General features: G+C 33.4%; 1 pseudogene; it reads left to right on the top strand.

Moving 5' to 3' along the window:
• The first annotated feature begins 4,479 nt into the window (after positions 1-4,479).
• On the top strand, positions 4,480-7,041 carry LOC114746862 (probable LRR receptor-like serine/threonine-protein kinase At3g47570; annotated as a pseudogene).
• The last annotated feature ends 10,547 nt before the right edge of the window (positions 7,042-17,588 follow it).

Below are 17,588 nucleotides of genomic sequence, written 5' to 3'. Positions count from 1 at the left end.
CTAAATCAAATTAAAAATGTTGAGTCGTGGGGAAACAAGTTGTCAGACTTGAAGACAACAAAGAATAAGCTGGAAATAATGGCAGTTCAGATATGCTATAATTATAAACCCCAATAAAATTCCTTAATTCTCATGAATTGTATTTCAATGTCAGATCTTCTCCAGGACTCTTCTTTTGTGAACAAAGAAAAGTCAATCAATACGCTAGAATACATTGTTACTTTGGTATGTGAATCAGCTGCTCCTTCGATATCTATATTGCTGTGAATTTTAATCTTATAAATGTTTTTCTTGAGGCAGTACGCGGTACTCAACAAATTGCAATTTGTATTAGAGAAACAAACAGATTGTAATATTTTCCCATGGGTACAAATAAGCCTAACTTGTTATTTAAAAGAAAACATGGAGAAGAAAAAGATTGCGTGGTTTAATTGGCCTGGGAAATAGAAAAATTTAACTCGTTTTTTTAATTTCGGAGAAAGACATACAGGAACTGCATGTATATATGATTTAATTGATTAAAGAAAGTGTGATCAAAGTCTGCTATTCCTTAGAAAATCAAATTGGATGAAAAAGGTTAAACTTTAAGCAGGCAAGAATTTGAACATGAAATAAATGTAGACGTGGGTGGGTCTCTCTGGTCCCGCTCTGTTTTTGGGCGCCCCTGTTTTGCGCCTTGCGATTACCAAAATCCATGCGGTTTCACAACTATCTCTGAAAGGGGCAATTTGAATAGGATTGTTTAGGATTTTGAAGATTAGGTTTGGGCTTTGGATATTGTGTCCTCAATGGTAATTGAACTCTAATCTGTTTGGCACGAAAGGAATGGAGAGCGAAAAAAATTTAGCAAGTTCAATTTAGAAAATTAAAGATGTGAGATTAAAAGTTTTAACCAATTTTTTTATTCTTTTATTTTATATCTACTCTTTATTAAAATTTTACAACCTCACTTCTTTAATTTTCTAAACCAAACTCACTAAAATTTCTTTTCCTGCTCTCCTTTTCTTATACCAAACATAGGGTTAGAGTAGTCCCCAGCAGCATAGTATCAGCCTCTGTTTTTCACACTTCTCTGTTCTACTTTCTTTTTTTTTTTTGGTAAAGTCCCTGTTCTATTTTCTGTCTGTTACTTTGGGCCATCTTGATGGAATTAGATTTAGCCATTTTTTAGCATTTTTGTACGCAACATGGTGGCAATTTTTCTCATTAACTTCTTTATTTAATTAACTTATATAAGGAAATAATAAGCCAATTTACTCCATCTCATATTATTTATACGAACCTTTTTAGAAGATTTGCTATGATACTTTAAATAAGATTTTTCTTTTACTGCATCAAGAAGCTAGATGCACCTTTACCTAAAAAATAATGAATGAACTTTTACTTCATGGTGCCTAAATAAATTGTGCGCATTTGTCAAAACAAATAAATAAATTGTGTGCATGTACCTTTGAATTCAATTAAAGTATATTTAATCAACGTCAAAATGTGTATTCTAAAAAGAAGATAATAAACAGCATAAGAATCAGAACCTTGTTAAATTATGCTAGTATTAGCAACATAATATGCGCAATTCAAGGGATTTCTCCAAACCTCTAATTTAAATCAGTCCAGATTTTTTTAATTAAATTATGCTAATTATCAACTTCAATGATTTGGACTGTTCATACTAGCGTTGAACAATTTAGAATAAGATGAGCTGTATGTGTGCAGCCGTGGGCATTATAAAATCCTAAGTCAATATTTGACTTTCTTGAAAGACAAAAATAGCTTTTTGGTCTAAACAAAACACATACTGCTGAGTTTGAGCACTTAATTAATTAGAATGTCCTTATCCCAGTCCTTATTGTTTATGTTTCTAATCAACTATATGCCAGCTTATCACATACGTCATTGTTTTAGATGTTTTTCAATATGAAAAGTTTTACATCGAATTGGACTTAATAATAGTATGTGTGTGTATAACAATCTCTATTGTTCACTCATCTTTTGGTTTCACTCCCTATTCCTAGCAAGTGGAAAAAAAAAATGCTGCCAATTCTTTGTATGAATGCACTCAATTCTTTGTTCCCCTTAGATGATGTGGGAAAAATGTGTGGATATATCGCCATACTCTGATATATGCCGGCCAAAAGAAAAACAAAGGATTCCAACATACACACACGCAAAACACAATTATGGTAATCCTCCAGTGCTAAATATAAGTCTTATATTTATGACTGGAAGAGTACTAAATATGTAAAAGCATTCACATTTTTTTATTTAATACAATTTAAACATACAATGGTATCCAACTATGTGAACACTGGGTTCAAAGTAGAAACCTCATTCAAAAATGACAAGCAGTATTGTTATTGGAACAACTAATCATTAGCTGTACATAAAAGCATTTACATATACTAAAGACATATTTTTTCTTATATTTTTCCTTATTTTAAAGAACATTTTCATAACTCAAATAATCTCAAGCTTTTTTAAAAAATAATAATAATAAAGGGTCACACGATCAAAGCCGTGCAGAATATAACAAGATTAAGTCATATCAAAGCTTAAAATTAAAATTCGCTACACCCAAATTTTTGTCTTTTGATATCTAACAAGTTACTTAAACTTGATGGGGACGCCGGACTTCACATTTGTTAACTTCTTTGAACGTACATATAATTGAAAATTAATTATGATTTAAATCAGGCAAAAGAGAAAGTCTTATTGCGGAGAAACATCCTTAGCTTATTGACCCAAAAACACAAATCCTCAGCTTAAAACATCAATCATAATGATCTTCTACGTAAACTTGCTTTGCTTCCACATCAGAAATACATCAAACAAGATTATATCAGGTTGTGTCACTTGAAAAAAAAAGAAAGTAAATGGTAATTAATCTAAATCATTTCAAAACACAACGATCACGCTTTTTCAAAAATTTATTTAGGTGCATTCATAAACGTCGATACAATCGTGATCTCCCCAATATATATAGTTATAAACTGTCACATCACCAACATACACACACATACTACCTACTGTACTTAATATAATAGATAGATAACTAATTTGTAAATATTAAAAAAAATAGTTAAGTTAGTTATTTGTAATAAATAGATGTTGTCTTTTTCAAAATATCTTTATGGACCATGTGCATTTAAATTATCCCTTGATAGTAACTCATTAATGCATGCAATCATCATAGTGATTATTTGAGGGCAAAATAGACAAATATTGAAAATAAAATAGATTGGAGTCTTATATTTAAGACTAAATTAAATCTCTTACTAGTTCTTATATTAAAGACCAGAACTAGTATATACTACATCTGATCCTTAATATAAGAGCTAACTTGGTCCTAAATATTATATTTCAATCTATTGTATCTCTTATATTTATCCATTTTTTCTCAAGTTAGCCCTTATAATAATTGTACATATTAAATATTTCATCAAATAGTAGTTCTAACTAGCTAACATACTTGATTAACAAAAGTATTTTAGAAAAGACATACCTATTTATTACAAATAACTAACTTAACTAATTTTCTTAATATATACAAATTAGTTAATTAACTCTTATATTAATGATCAAAAGTGGTATATACAGAGAGAGAGAGAGAGAGAGAGAGAGTCAAAGTCAAAATTTCAAGCAAAAAGTTACAGACACACGAATTCTATGGGTAAACACTTACATGTTTATTTCTTCCCACTTGCTTCATATTTTTAAATTCGGGATGAAGGAGCACATCTTATAATATACATAACATGTGCACATCTCACACAGATCGCCTAATTTCAATAGTCAAAATCTTAGTTTTTTTATTAGATCTTTAAGATACCGCTTTGAAAAGTAATTTCAATAAAGACAAATAAAATACCAAGTGTTCAAGTCGAATTTGAGTCACCTAAATATAAATATATAAGGTGAGATGTATATGAGCAGGACGTAGTAAAGCTTTTTATACTTAAAAACCTTCAGTTCTTGAACACCACCAGGCCACATGGCTTTTGATCCTGTTTCGTTTATCCCATTTCAATCAAAACACCTCCATGCATCAATCTTTACCATCTTCTGCATAAACTTGTTTTGCTTCCAACATATCAGAGCTGCATCAAACGAGACAGATTATTTGGCTTTGCTCAAGTTTAAAGACTCAACAACTGACGATCCTAATGAGATCTTGAGCTCTTGGAATGGTTCAAACCACTTTTGCAGTTGGACTGAAATCACATGGGGACACAAGCATAAGCGAGTGATAGAGTTGAATCTGAAAGGTTATCATCTAGGTGGGACCATATCACCCCACATTGGCAATATGTCTTTCTTGAGAAATCTCTCCCTCACAGATAATATAGTTTCTATGGAGAAGTCCCACTAGAGTTGGGACATTTGTTTAGGTTGAAAGAACTCTCTCTTGGGTACAACAGATTAAAAGGAGAGATTCCCTAGAACTTGACGAGTTGCACTGAACTGAGGCGCTTGAATTTGTCAATGAATGATCTTACAGGTAAGATACCATCCCAAATTGGCTCTCTTTATCAGCTTGAAAGCTTTGCCATTCATAACAACAATTTGACTAGAAAACTCCCAGCTTCTATGTGGAATCTATCTTATTTGCCAAATGTTGACATAGCTTATAATCACTTCGAAGGAAGAATCTCTGAAGAGATAGCTAATTTGAAGAACTTGAAAATTTTTTCAGCAGTTTCAAATCATTTTTCTGGTGCTCTTCCTCGCTCACTTTTCAACATGTCATCTCTCATTGTCATATCATTAGCAGAAAACCAGTTGAATATGACCCGACTTCCAGATAACATGCTCTCCACCCTCCCGAATTAAATCAAATCTCAGGTCCCATACCAAGCTCCATAACAAATGCATCTTCTCTTCGAGCATTTGATATTACTTCTAACTCTTTTGTTGAGCAAGTTCCAACTCTTGAACTCTAAAAGATTTGCGCCTGCTGAATTTGGAAGAAAACAATCTTGGCAGCAATTCAAGTGATGACTTGAATTTCATAACATCTTTGCAAAATTGCAGCAAACTAGAAAGCTTAGCTCTAGTCAGCAACAATTTTGGAGGTGTTTTGCCCAATTTCATAGGAAATTTATCAACCCAGCGCATTCGATTGCACCTGGGTGGTAATCAGATATATGGAACGATTCCTAGATCTCTAGGGAAGTATACAAATTTAATTACCTTGACTATAGACCAAAACAAATTATCAGGAACCATTCCATCGTCTTTGGGCAATCTTTAGAAGGTGCAATTGCTAGCATTGAGGGTAAACCAACTCTCAGGAGAGATACCCACCTCCGCAGGAAATCTCAACCAATTGGCTATCCTAGACTTCTTAGAAAATATGCTAGAAGGGAAAATTCCTCCTATATTTGCAAACATGAACTATTTACAACACCTTGACCTTGGAAAAAATAATTTCCATGGATCAATACCCTTGCAAATTTTTGGCCTTTCTTCTTTGTCTATTTTACTAGACTTATCTCATAACTCTTTGAATGGCCCTTTGCCTTCTGAGGTTGGAACCCTTCAACACCTTAACACTTTGGATATCTCCAAAAACCATCTCTCTGGAGAGATTCCTTCTTCCATTGGAGAGTGCACAAGTATGGAATACCTCAACTTAAGAGGCAATTCCTTCAATGGATCCATGCCTTCTTCACTAGCTTCCCTGAAGAGTCTTGCATATTTAGATATATCATCAAACAACTTGTCTAGGCCAATAGTAATTGGCTTACAAAACGTTTCCTTTCTTAAATACTTGAATGTTTCTTTCAATATGATGGATGGTGAACTATCAACAAAAAGAGTTTTTAGTAATGCAAGTGCAATATCAATAACTAGAAATATCAAACTTTATGGGGGCATTTCGGAGCTACACCTACCACCATGCGCCATAAAAGCTGACACGCAAAGAAGACACCACAATTTAAAGCTTATGGTTTTGCTTGGGTTTTTCTCTTCTAATGATATTTATTCTTGCTTTCTATTGGAGGCAAAAAAGAAATCGGAAATTATCTTCACCAACACCAACAATTGCACAACTTTCCAAGCTGCCCTATCAAAATCTGTACATTGCAACTGAAGGCTTCTCTGCCAACAACTTGATTGGATCTGGGAGTTTTGGCTTAGTATATAAAGGAAGGCTAGAATCAAAAGACAAAGTTATTGCAATAAAGGTACTAAATCTTCAAAAAAAGGGAGCTCACAAGAGTTTTACCTTAGAATGTAATGCCCTCAAAAACATAAGGCATCGAAATCTAATTAAAATTCTAACATGTTGCTCAAGCATTGATTATAAAGGACATGAATTTAAAGCACTAGTCTTTGAGTACATGTCAAATGGGAGCCTCGAAAGATGGCTGCATCCTGATCTAGATAGTACAAACCAGTGTTTGATATTGGATCTTCATCAAAGATTACACATCATATGTGAAGTGGCCTCTGCACTTCATTATCTTCACTTTGAATGTGAGCAACCAATTATTCATTGTGATTTAAAGCCAAGCAACGTCCTTCTTGATAGTGATATGGTAGCTCATGTGAGTGATTTTGGGCTAGCAAGACTTCTCTCAACCATTAATGGCAGCTCTTTCAAGCAAGCCAGCACAATTGGAATAAAAGGGATTGTTGGGTATGCTCCTCCAGGTATGATTGGCCTTCATTTGAGCTTCTAACTATCTTAAAATTCATTTATATATAAAATCACCTTTTGTTAGTTTTAGAATAGTTAATTTCTAAGCATTGACAATTGTGTAACATTTTTCAGAGTACGGAATAGGTTCTAATATTTCAACACAGGGTGATGTATATTCTTTCTGCATCCTTGTTTTGGAAATGTTAATGGGAAGAAGACCCACAGAAGAAATGTTCAAAGACGGCAACATTCTCCATGGCTATGTCAAAGCTGCATATCCAAATAATCTTTTGGAAATTATAGACTCGACTCTTTTGACACAACACATGCAACAGAAAAGAGGAGTAGCAAGAAAAGGAAATCATCATAGAAAAACTTACTGTTTTGCCTCCTTGTGACGAGAAGTCTATACTTTCGTTATTTGAGATTGGACTTGCTTGTTCAGTAGAATCACCAAAAGAAAGATTGAACATGATGGATGTCATGAGGGAGCTAAATCAAATTAGAAAATGACCACAAAACAGAGAATGGGGAATGATGACTTTTGTAGTGCGATACCACAAAACAAAAGCCACCATGTAAAAGATTTGTGGTTGGAACATTCCAAATAAAGGTCCCTTTTTTTCTCCTTTTTAGTTCTTTTATCTTTGAACTCTTCAATGGCTTTACCAGAAGATTTCTAGAGGATTAGGCTACACTGGATCTCTTTTGCCCTTGTTAGAACTATAATTACGCATGGGGACTTCACATGAAATATATGAGATCATTTATCATTTCTTACATGAAATATATGGGATAACTTATCATTTCTTATTAGTAAGATAAAGCATCAAGAAAACGTTTCCCACATCATATATTATTTATCATAACACCATTACATCCTGCTATAATGTGAATTTTGATCCTTTGTTATCTTTTCAAAAGGTTTTCGCCACTCAGCAAATTACGAGGTCCAAAGAAATGAAGTAAAGATCCAGAATGACTGAATACAAATACATGGAAAGATGCAAATGCAACCTCAGACACAAGACGAAAAATTCAACAATCGTTATGCGGAAAGTTCTTAAAGAGTTTAGAATCAAAGGGGATGCGTAAAACAGACACCATGGAAGATCAAACAACTTTTTGATAAGGATGAACGTATATGAAATGATAAATACACTAGAAGGTTGGCAAAAAAAAACTATACTAAAAGATATTAAAAATAATAAATTATTTTAAGGACCAAAATCAACGCTAATGCCTTCCAACTAGTGGGTCCCTAAATTGCAATCCAATATATGCAATAATAAAGGAGAAAAAGAAACATTTGAATTTGTAACTTCAAAGAGCCTGAAGAATAACTTCTAGATAACACAAGTGGTGGCTTTGATCCTTTAGAAGAATTTTAATTTTAATTTCTAAGCCTTTCCAGTTGATGCTTTCCCCGCGAGATCTCAAGTGAAAAATTTTCTTTCTTGGCCCAAAAGGCGGACAAAACTACAAAGTTAAGGGGAAAAAGAGATCCCAGAGGAAGAACTACAAAATTTATAATCTTGGGCATACACCTCTGTAAGCCGCTATTGGCAGTTCAGTAAGGGGTGAAAATTAATCACTTCTGTGCAAAACAAGGAAGCTTCTCCAACAAAACTAGTAGTGATGGTCATGAATGACATCTACTTCCCGGACCTCAGTTTGCTGACTTGGCATTTCCTCAACTCTTTATGCTTTACCCAGGACTTGAGCCTGAAAATTTTGGTTGTCTTCTAACAGTCGGTCATATTCAAGTAGCAGATCAGCAGCTTGTTTTTGGAGGGAAGCAACATGAACTTCAGCAGTCTCAACTCTTTTATCCTTCTCTTCACATTGCCCCTCAAATTAATTAGCTTCCGAAGATAATGGTGCATCTTGTCGGTTATGAATCCAAGGAATAAAGTAAAACCTGCATTTTAAAAAAAAAAAAACAGGGCTTCAAGATGAAGCAAAGACATCAACACACAAATGTCTGCATGTAATTTAAAATATGTGGAGTCTGATATAATTCGCCATAACATAAGGCACAAACCGAAATTCAAATCCTCAACATTCACCAAAGTAAATGCATATAGTATGTTGAGGTTTTAAAAAAACAACAAAAAAGATGGTTGACGTAAATATGAACTGGAAACCATGTAAAGTCACATTTTGTATTTCTTCTAAAAGCATAACATAGATTGACAAATCTGAGTCAAGGAATGTTCTTAAAAACATGCAAACGTCAGGGCATGCTGTGTTAAATTCTACAAGATATCCTTTTCCAACTTAGCGCTACATCCCAGCCTATTGAAAAATGCTCGTCCACGTGTCATAAAGTACCTGAAACACCAAATAGCAAATGCTTCAAGAATCGCATTTAAGTTTTCTATTTCACTTTATGCATGTTTGGTCAATGGAAATCACAGCAGCAACCAATGACAAACTTCTGCAATCGCTCAAAAGTTCCATAGTCATAAATGGGAGCCTTATAGTGATATTAAGTTTATGAGTCCAAAGAAAACTAATGCACTAAAACTGGTTAGTGACTTAGTGTTGACCAGGAAAACAGGTATGCACTGAGCTTCATACAGAAAATCCTCTGCAGATACTCTTAATATTTGGACCACACTTCAGAACTTGTCAGGGTTGGCATCAACTGCAATACTGGCAACAAAGGAACGAACTCTAAATTGATCCAGCAACTTCTTAACTATAGGATATCATATTTTAATGTTATCTGCTCTAAAATTGTTGAACATCTAATTCAGCAGGGATTATTCATAGGGTTTAATGCCTTTAATTGCTCCCTTGTGTTTACCAGTTAAAGAGCCATGATTCTTGGGCATTTAATGGGCACATTATTCATACGAATGACATGGGTCTCTCAGCAGGTTAACAGGTTGAAGAGCAATGCTTTTTGACCCATAAATTAGCCTTCTATTTAAGTCTGATAGGCTGAACCATTCGTGGCTTCTAATTTCCTATAAAGTGCAATTATTGAGCTTGAAATAAATGAGGAATTTCATTGTAAAATCCTTCATAAATTATTCAATCCCACTAACACAACCACAAGATCAACTGCCAAAAACACACGGGAGATATCACCTCCAACACATCAGAAATCACGTTGAGCATACTGGTCCCACCATCACTGCTATCACAACAACCACCAGAAGCATTTAGTCCACCATCATCTTAATGGTATCTTGTATGTTAGGAGGCACCCAAGATGTGCACTGGTACATTGTTATCTAAGAGATCAGATTGCTTAGAATGACAAAATTTTAGGTAAAATTTCTGAGTATTCCAAAAATTATGGGAGTCTTACATCTCTAAAGAATTGGCTTTGTTAACTTTGACAAGATACCAAGTGTATCCTTGTAATGACAAATTTTAATTATCATACCAAGCATTCTCAAATACCTTTATTAATACCATGTGGATATGCAAGAAAGTATCACGTGGGGAATAATACCAATAGCAGTTAAGAAACAGCTCAGTCTAGATCCCTACACCCTTTCCAGTGCCATGTATCTAGCTCATCTCCAAGAAACTTATGAGACAGAGGCAAGGTAAAGATAATGGGATTGCAGGAGTAAAAGAAGGAAAAATAGAGAGACCAAAAGAACCTATCCATTACTCCAGACTAAAGAGTAGTGATAGAAGAGATCGAAGATAACTTAGACTAAAATGTGCCTTCCCAAAGCAACAAGGTTGGTGTGTTGATCTCCACTAGCATCAACAGCCAATAAGCTTCATCTTCTCTAGGTGCTAGGCGCAGTCAAATTTTCCATCTCAGGCCAAAACCAAAAAAAAAAAAAAACAAAAGAAAATTCAGCAAGCAACCCAATTTGGAATTTGACGTGGTCGTGATTGACCATTCTAGGATGCTCAGCTTCTCCAATTCGCCCGCTAAGTAAGCAAGACCCTAATGTATGTTGGTAAACCAGGGGACCCAGGTGTTGCAATGACCTGGCAAAGACTCATGAAAATAGACCTTCCAAAAATGCTGACAAGTCTTTCTTGCAGAGGAAATTTGGGCCTTTGAATTTTGATATTGGGTAGATACATCAACTTGTTGGAGTTATGGTTTGGGAAAAAACTGTTATTTTCTAATGAATTTTTTTATTTTTCCCATTGGCACATGGGGATTTATAATAGTTAAGAATTGGTTGAGTGGGGTAGTAACTTGGAGCTTTCTCTGTATAAATAGGGGTTATAGGGAAATAGTAGGTGTGAAAAATGAATTGAAATCACCTTGTTTATTTACCATGTACAAGAAAGTAAGACTAAAATGTACAAAATGGCTTCAAAGAAAGCAAACAGAAAACAAAACAATGAAAAGTCAGGAATCACAGTTGAACAGAAAAGTGAGAGGACTCGAATTATAACACAAAATTATGTGCAACATATGATTCAGCCAAAGCGCATTTTATCATGACCACCCCTATCCACTGCTTTAGCCTTAGTATGCTCTGTCCTTCGGCACTCATTTATTGATTTCTTAACCATCACTGTAGAAAAGGCACCATTTCTTCCCCAGTTAAAAGACTGACAGATTTATCATGTATGCAGTGCTCAAAGCCAATTCCCCTGTGAAATTTCTTTCACAGTAAAATAGCATATGTGCTTAACTATAAGTTAAGACGATATGACATTTGGAAAATATATATATTTTCATATATATAATTGTAAGAACAAACATAGAAACAATCCCCAATACAAACCCAAAAAAGAGGAAAATTTCAATGAATGAAACAAGTCAGTCACCCAAGTCATCCTGTCTCAGCTAACAAAAGCTTAAGCAGGTTTGCATAGGAAACCAATTAGTGGCTGAATTTAGAGTAAAGCGCATGCAATCTGAGAATTGTGACTGGTAATTCCATACAGAGATGTGAAAAGAATTTACAGTGTATTACCTATGTTTTGAAAATTGGACCAGTCATTGAATTAATAAGTGAAGAGACAGGTTCAAAGCTGTAAGATTCAATATAAGCAATGACAAGTTAAAAACAAAGCATATAACAATTAGTAATGAAAGCTGTTTTCACCAGTTTACAGTTTCACAAGTTTTGCTTCATAACATCTGTAGGACTCAATCCACCCTAAAAGCTTTCCAGTTTTTCCAGCCTAACCAGCTAGTCATGCTGTTATAAGAACACCGCCACATTCCACTGGTGGTCCTATACTGATTTATAATTTATTGAAATCTCATGATGGAGTAAGTTTCCTATTTTCCTATGCAGTAAAAGTTAACTATGACATGTTTTCAGTTTGAGGCACCAACATCGCAAAAACTATGTGTAGAGTATTCCTCTTACTAACATGCACAGAAGCCGGGATAAGGAACAGAAACCAAAAATACAGAACAATGCTAACTCAGCATTTCCTGTTATCTTCCGTTGTTAACAAAGATTCTACATTTAACGTCAGTTTACAATGACACAGAAGAGCAGGAAAAGATACGCATCAAAATGATGTTTAAGAGACTTGACACGCACCTCAACTGCACCCTTGTCCTGAGCCCCAAACTAAAGGTACTAGCAAGTAAAGTAGCAAGACTTCCTTAATAATCGTACAACATTTAAAAATCAAAATTAATAAAACCGCGCATAATGTGCACAGGGCTAAAACAATAAGCATGCAAGCAAATGAACTTCAGAATTGAGTCTTATGTTAAAAATAAAAAATAAAAAAAACTCTTTTTTTATATTATCTTTTTCTTCTCTCTTCTTCCTTTTTTTTTTTTTCTCTCTCTTTCCCTTTTTTCTTTCTCCTTTGCTTTCTCTCTCCACGGTAGAAAAGGGTGTATTTGGATTAGCGGTGGAAGGAGTTACTTTTTTCTAATCTAACTTTTGTAAAAATCAGATAGTGTAATATGATTTATATTTGAATTGGCTTTTGTAAAAAAAGTCAATTTGAGAAGTTGAAACTTATTTGGATGATTAATAAAAAAGTAAGTTTAGATATAAAATGAATTAAAAGACATAAACTTTATTGAATGGTACATATTTATATTATATGTTCATAATGTGATAATTGTCAGAAAATAATTAAAATTACAATTATAAAAATAAAAATAGTTATTTTTCAGAATAATTAAAAGGGTTAAGGTGTATCCAACACCTTAAAATATTTATCCAGCACCTTAAAATATTTTGTGGTGCGTTCAGTACCCTAAAGTATTTTTTTAAGTGCGTCCAGTACCTTAACATATTTTTTGGTGCATTCAACATCTCAAAGTATTTTTTTTAGATACATCTAACTCCCAAAAATATTTTTTCGTGCATCCAACACCAAGGCAAAAAAAATAATTTAGGGTGTTGGACGCTCCTGAAAAATATTTTGGGGTATTGGATGCACCTGAAAATATTTTAAGATACTGGATGCACCTAATGCACCTGAAAAAATATTTTAGGGTGCTGGATGCACCTTAACTCTAATTAAAACTAAAATAATATATTTAAATTTTAGGAAAAATTGAGAAAAAGTCCTCCTATTAAAAATATAATTAGTGAGAAGGATTTAAATCATAATACAAGCATTCTATATCTATAATATTTGCATGAAAAATTTATCAATTACTTCTTACTAATTAAATTTTTAATACAACATTTTTCCCAATTTTTCATAGATTTTATAAATATGATAGAAAATAATAAAAATAATAAATTTATTTTTTTAAAATGATTTTATTATTCAAAAAATAATTTCTTTAATATTAAGAACCAACTTAAGTGGCTGGGTTAAAAAATAAAAATAAAAAACGCACATCATGCATAAAGCATTCTCTTTCCTCTCTCACTCATGGGCTCCACCTATCTGAATGTGCTGTGGAGAAGCTGAAAGCAATAAATTGGAGCTTTTGGAAAAAGTTTTGTTTTAGGTATAAATCCATTTACCTCCACAGCGAGTCCAAACATGTGTTTTAAATAAAAAGTTGCTTTTTTCAGCTTTTTCTAGTGGAAAAGTTAGTTTGGGAGATATGACTGTGATCCCAAACGCATCCTTTAACATTGGTGTAGCTTTTGGCTTAAAAATCCGTCTATTATAATGCTGATCCAAACAAAGCTCAGCTTTCACATTTCCCTCCAACTCAAGTCTCACACTTCCCAACTTCCCAATGCACGTTCCTCTCCCAAACACTAATGCAAACACACCGTATATATTCAAATATGTGGGAGCTTACCCCAAATCAATCTTGGAATCTATATATCCAGTCATGCTGGAAAGTAGGGTTATTTGGTACGGTGGAAAAGATTTCGATGGAAATGAAAAATAATGTGAAAATGGAAATGGATGTGAATTTCAAACAAATGTTTGGTATATATGATTATGGAAATTAAATTAAATTTTAATTAAAATTTATAATTTAAAAGATGAAAATACTACAATACCCTCCAATTTTTTTCCCCCAAAAAAACCTCCATCAAACCCTTGTTGACTACTTAGAATTATCATAGCCACCCCCTGTCTATCTGTGAAGGAGAAAAGGCTCGAGGTTTTGCGAATGTTTATGCAAAGGAGAAGAAGCTCCTTTTTGGAGGCCACCGTTACCGTTGTTGACGATCGTGTTTTAGTTCCAAGATCAGATGGTCATGATGATGCATGGCCTCACAAAATTGTTTTTTTTTTGGGGGGGGGGGGGTATTAATAGTCATTTAGATATCAATTTCATATTAACCTAGAAATTCCATGCTTCACTTTGCGGAATTGAATAATGAATTCTCTATATGGAACTGTAATTGAATCATGCAAAACATGCAAAAGCAAGGATATCATTTCCATCTTTTAAATTCCAGCATAAAAACGAGATGGATGATGGGGTATACGTGGGGGATTTCTATATCTATGTATGTGATTCAAATTACGTTGGCTGTAGTTGTTTGATTATGATGAAGACGTCGGTGATTATTTAATTTTGTGCGAATTAGTCAATTTTGTGCTGCAAGCTGGAATAGGCTTATTGCATACGTTATACCCTTCCGGTCTTAAATATAAGACTTATTTTGTAACGTAATTTATACTATAAAATATGTCTTATATTTAGAACCGGAAGAATATTAATTGTTTATGGCCCATGTGAATCCCTTTCAAATATTACTTCCTGTACTTAATATAAGAGCTAATTAACTAATTTGGAGATATTAAGAAAATTAGTTATGTTAGTTATTTATAATAAATAGGTGTTGTATTCCTTAAAATAGTCTTATTATTCATGTGTGCTTTAATTACCCTTTGATAATAACTACTTAACATATGCAACCACTATAGGGATTGCTTGAGCGCAAAATGAGAATGGTCTTATATTTAATACTAAATTGAATATTAAACTAGCTCTTATATTAAAGATTGGAGGTAGTATCTCAAAGAAAACTGTATGCGTCATACTCTTCTAGTCCTATTGATAAGGTAGAGAATTTTTTTTTATTCTATTTATAGGGCACTAAAAATTTTTTTTGTATGAATGTACAATTTTACCCTTCATTTATTACTGTGTTGACTTTGTGTGCATGAGATATAATATATATTAAATATGGATAAAATTGAAAAGTTGCTGAATTTTAAATGAGAGTTAATAAAATTTAAAGTTTTTCTTGATCTCTGTGAAACATATTAAGAGTGACTTGTAAATAAGATTAGAGAAGTGTTAAATTAAACCAAGATATTAATTAATCGTTGCCTTTCCAACAAATGGACGCTGTGAAGTCATCGCAAATTGAACATAGCACTTAATGTAGATGCATTGTATTGTTTTTATTCTAACACGCTGTTTCGAAGACTGATACTGAAATCTGAAACTTGCGTTATTGTTTCTATTCTAATTGACTCATCAATCAAACGAACTTGGCTGGAGCTTCGAAAACGTTTGGAAAATGTTTATACTTCAACGTCAATACGCGGTACGGTAGGGACAGGCATAGTTTCTATGCCCCACCTCAAATTTATATCGTTTCTACGAAACTAGATTTATGCACCAGGAATTGTTCTTTATTATAAGTTTTATGGTCATAATTATGTATGTAAAAAAACTAAAGATGGTCTGAAATGAAAAAAAAGGAGGAAGATAAGTTGCACAAAGCATAATTTGCATATAAGAAATATGGATTACACACAAGGAAAAATAAGTCACATAAAAGAAAGATAGATTGTGTCACATCTCAAAAATTTTCATTTAGCAATAAAGGATCAAAAATTGGGATGAGGTTCAATGTAGGAACTAGACGGAGAGATAAAATAACTGTTGATATGAAACCCTGAAAAGGTCCGGGCTAGCATTTTCGTAATTATCGGTCTAGAAAGGGAAAAACGGGAAAATTTGAGAAAAATTCCAGAAAATCCCCGAAAAATAGAAAAAGTATAGAGTAGAGGTTTTAAAAACTCAGTTGAGGCCTGAAAGGTGAAATTTCGGTGAAAATGAATAATAACAGGATTTACTTTAAACGGAGGTTTTTCGGGAAATTATTGGGGAAATGAAGGAAAATAATTCTTTTAATGGGTTAGAGGCCTCAATATATTTGGGAGATTGATGGAAAATTCATCTAAATGTGTGTTTGAATTTATAAAATTGGTTTTAGACCTTGGAGGCTCAGGAATTAATTTTAGAGAATTTATTTTCCCTCAGATTTACCGATAAAGGCCTAATTGGAGAAAATTCAAAATAAATACCTAGAGGTAGTGAAAAATTCTGAAAATTTCCAGATCATGCTCCCATATTAAAAGGTGAATTATCATAGAGAGAAATGAATTTTTGGAGCTCTGAAAAAATTATGAAATGTTACTAGAGAATAGTAACTGATAAAGTTTCAAATCGGTTTGCGATAGTGATTTGGTTTGTGGGCCATATTTTTGGGCCAGCCCAAACCATTTGTGGGACCCAAAATGGACCCATTAAAGACCCAATTTCATGTACTTTCCAAATTCCACTATTTTTATTAAATAAAATGTGAAATTAAGAGATAAAAAATGTGAAATTAAGAGATATTTTTGTGGAAAAATCTAGAGAAATGCCACATGGAGTGATCTGAATATTTTGGACACTTGATGGCTGCCACATACACCTCCTTAGGTGTCTAATTTCATGCAAATCAGGAGGAGAGGGAAGATGGATTTTTTTTCTATAAATACCCCTTGAAAATACAAGAAAAATGTTAGAAAATTAGGAAAAATAAGGGAAAACTCTGTCACTGTTTATCCAGCCACCCTTGCACGAAATTTTGAGGTGTTTTAGGCAAGGAATCATCCAACTTACTTTAAGAAAACACTAAGGTATGTCCAAGCATCAATATCTCTAAGTTTTACATTGATTAAACAAGGATTTTTGCTTGGGAAAATGCTGAAAAATTCTGAGAAATTTGGTTGAGATGTGTGATGATTAGAGAAGGATAGAAACCTTAATAATTAAGTGGAATAAGAAAGATTAAGTGATGTATGGATTGATTTTTGGATAAAAACAAAGTTAGGGTTTAAGGAAAGGAATTTCGTTCAGCACTGTTCATGCATAAGCAATTTGATTTTTCTTGATTTGATGTTTTCAATGGCTTTAAACCATGTTTTTGTGTAGGGATATAATGTTGGAAAGTGTTTAAAATCATTGGAATCAAAAATAGAATTTTTGGAAGCATATAGCCCCCCATTCGGCCAAGAGGAGTTCATGGGGAAGGAGTTTGAATTTTAAAAATTTGATTGCGTCATTGGATTCCTCATGAAAAATTATGTAGGATTGAGTCATGAGATGGTTGATTCTAAAGGAGGAATCAATTTGTTAAAAATCAAAGACAAAAGGGGGGAAATTGTTAAGTAATGTTAATTGTTGGAACTAAGTTGTCTTGTGATTAATATGGCCTATGTTTATGCTTGGTTTAATAGGCATTGAGAGGAGGAATTAAGGAGAAGCATTGCTCCTTGGAGGAATTAGTTGGACAAGCTTTGCAAAGATAGATTTGAATTA

The sequence above is a fragment of the Neltuma alba genome, unplaced genomic scaffold, assembly GCF_004799145.2.
Source record: "Neltuma alba isolate B1F8T4 unplaced genomic scaffold, ASM479914v2 tig00005120_pilon, whole genome shotgun sequence".
Classification (NCBI taxonomy): Eukaryota; Viridiplantae; Streptophyta; class Magnoliopsida; order Fabales; family Fabaceae; genus Neltuma; species Neltuma alba.
Note: the sequence above shows the minus strand (reverse complement) of the source record. Positions and strands in the feature narration are given on the sequence as shown.